The 2,274-nt window shown below is 40.3% G+C and overlaps 1 pseudogene across 1 annotated transcript; it reads right to left on the bottom strand.

Annotated features, from left to right (window-relative positions):
- Positions 1 to 248: 248 nt before the first annotated feature.
- On the bottom strand, positions 249 to 811 carry LOC308656984 (SOSS complex subunit B1-like; annotated as a pseudogene). The gene has a single exon. The product of its transcript is annotated as an SOSS complex subunit B1-like (transcript).
- Positions 812 to 2,274: the final 1,463 nt, after the last annotated feature.

Genomic DNA, 2,274 nt, shown 5'->3' with positions numbered 1-2,274 from the left:
TTCTAAAAAGGAAGGAGGGCAGGCAGAGGGCCCTGGATCACAGGGGACAGGTAGCTTCAACTGAAAAAGAGGGGTTATGGGTTTGGTGTGGATAAAGCCACTTCTCATCACTCCTCATGGGAAGTTTAGTGACTAAATGCTGCTACTCCAGCCCCCAACCCCAAAGCCAGCAACCTGTAGAAGTCTGTCTTGTTTTCTAGAAGACATCTGGGTTGTGCTGGTGTCGAGAAGAGAGGAAGAGTGTCTTGCTATCTCTTGCTGTTCCTGTGTGTTTCTTTGCCTTTACTGATGGGATTGCTGGAGGGGCCAGAAAGGCCATCTGGTGTGTGGTTGGGCTGGCTTCAAGTGATTCTGGTGCTAGGGTTGGGGGGAGGGAATGTGAGGGTAGTATGGGCCACCACCAGGATCTGGTGGCGTACTTAGTCCATTCCCGTTCATGTTCTCAGAAACTGGAGAGGTAGCCTAGGGGGCTGTAGGACTGCCCTGCTTTGTTGGGTGCCTGCTGGGTGTTGTACCCTGGTTGGGCTCACTGAAGTTAGGAACCTCAGAATAAACCATGCAGAATCTGTGCTGCAAAAAAAAGCAGGATTCATAGTCCTTTGGTGAGCCTGATAGTCTCCAAATTGGATCAGGTTGCCTAGGTTGTTCCAGACAGAGATATTGATGCTGCCTGTTTTGTCTGCCATTTTTCAGGTCCAAACCTCATGCTGTCCTTTGTTTTGGTCACTTGGCCTGTTTCTAGCAAAATGAAGATAAGGTTCAGATTCTTTTGCCTGGGCTTGATATCCTTCACGAAGTTCTCCATTGTCATGCTGTCCAAGTCTCAGCACCTCATCGCCACAATTTCCCAAACCCTCATCTGGACAACCCAAGACTTAGTCTGTCCCCTCCCCCACCCACAGCCCTCTATCCCCATTTTGAATACATTTTTCTACAAGGTAATGTAAGGGTCTAACTTCATTCTTTACTGTGTGGATATTCAGTTTTCATTGTCCACCTTCACTATTGGATGATCTTGGTACCCTTGTCAAAAATCAATTCACATGCATGCACAAGGCCCTGGGTTTGATCCACAGCACCAGAAAGAAATCAATATAAATATTTATAAAGATTATTTCTAGGCTTCATAAAGATTTTTGATTACTAATTCAATTTCTTATTATAGGTCTGTTCAGATTTCTACTTCTTCTGAGTCAATTGTGTAATTTCAGTGTTTCTAGAAATTTGTTCATTTCATCTAGACTAATTTATTTGGTGGTATATAATTATTTTATAATCCTTTTTATTTCTGTAAGTCCATAGTAATTTTTCCATCTTCACTTCTGAATTTAGTAAGTTGAATTTTATTTCATTTGCATTCATCTCTAAATTTTTCCTTCCTCCCTGTGATTTCTTTGACTCACTGGTTGTTTAAGAGTGTAAGGTTTAATTTCCAAATATTTGTGAAGTTTCTGTTTTTCACTCTGTTACTGATTTTTAGTTTCATCCATCTTGTCAGAGAAATTTTTTGAGAGAGAGGAGAGAGAGAGAATTTTTATTTTTTAGTTTTTGGCGGACACAACATCTTTATTTGTATGTGGTGCTGAGGATTGAACCCAGTGCCAGGCGAGCGTGCTACCGCTTGAGCCACATCCCCAGCCCAGAGAAATATTTTTTACCCTTCAAATTTATTAAGACTTGTTTCACAATATACCACATGGTCTATTCTGGACAATGTTTTATGCACTTGAGAAGAATATGTATTCTGTTATTGTCAGGTAGAGTGCTTTACATATGTCTGTTAGATCTCCTTGGTTTATAGATTTGATTCAAGTCCTCTATTTCTTCATTAATTCTTTATGTAATTATTCTATACATTATTTAAAGTGGTGCATTGTTGTCTCCAACTGTTATTGTAGAACTCTATTTCTCCATTCATTTCAGTTGATCTTTGCTTTTATGGGGCTGATATATGTGAGCTCTCTGTTACTGTAACAAAAATCAGAAAAAAATCAACTTATGAAGGGAGAGTGGGTTTTTTGTTTTGTTTTGTTTTGTTTTGTTTTTGGTTCAAGATTTTGGAAATTTCAGTCCTGATGCTTTTAGATTTATCAATAGGTAGTACATCATGGTGGGAACACATGGCAGAGGAATTTTGTTTACCTCATGGGCAGGATATGAAGAAATGGAAGAGAAAAGAGCTGGGGTCATACAACTCACTTCAAGGGCATTCCCCTGTGACCAGAAGACCTCCTACTAGGCCTCACCTTTTAAAGGTTCTACCACCTCCCAATA

Source organism: Spermophilus citellus (assembly GCF_964194105.1).
Source record: "Spermophilus citellus genome assembly, chromosome: 1".
Classification (NCBI taxonomy): domain Eukaryota; kingdom Metazoa; phylum Chordata; class Mammalia; order Rodentia; family Sciuridae; genus Spermophilus; species Spermophilus citellus.
The sequence above is the reverse complement of the archived record's forward strand: the minus strand, read 5'-3'. Positions and strand labels throughout refer to the sequence as shown.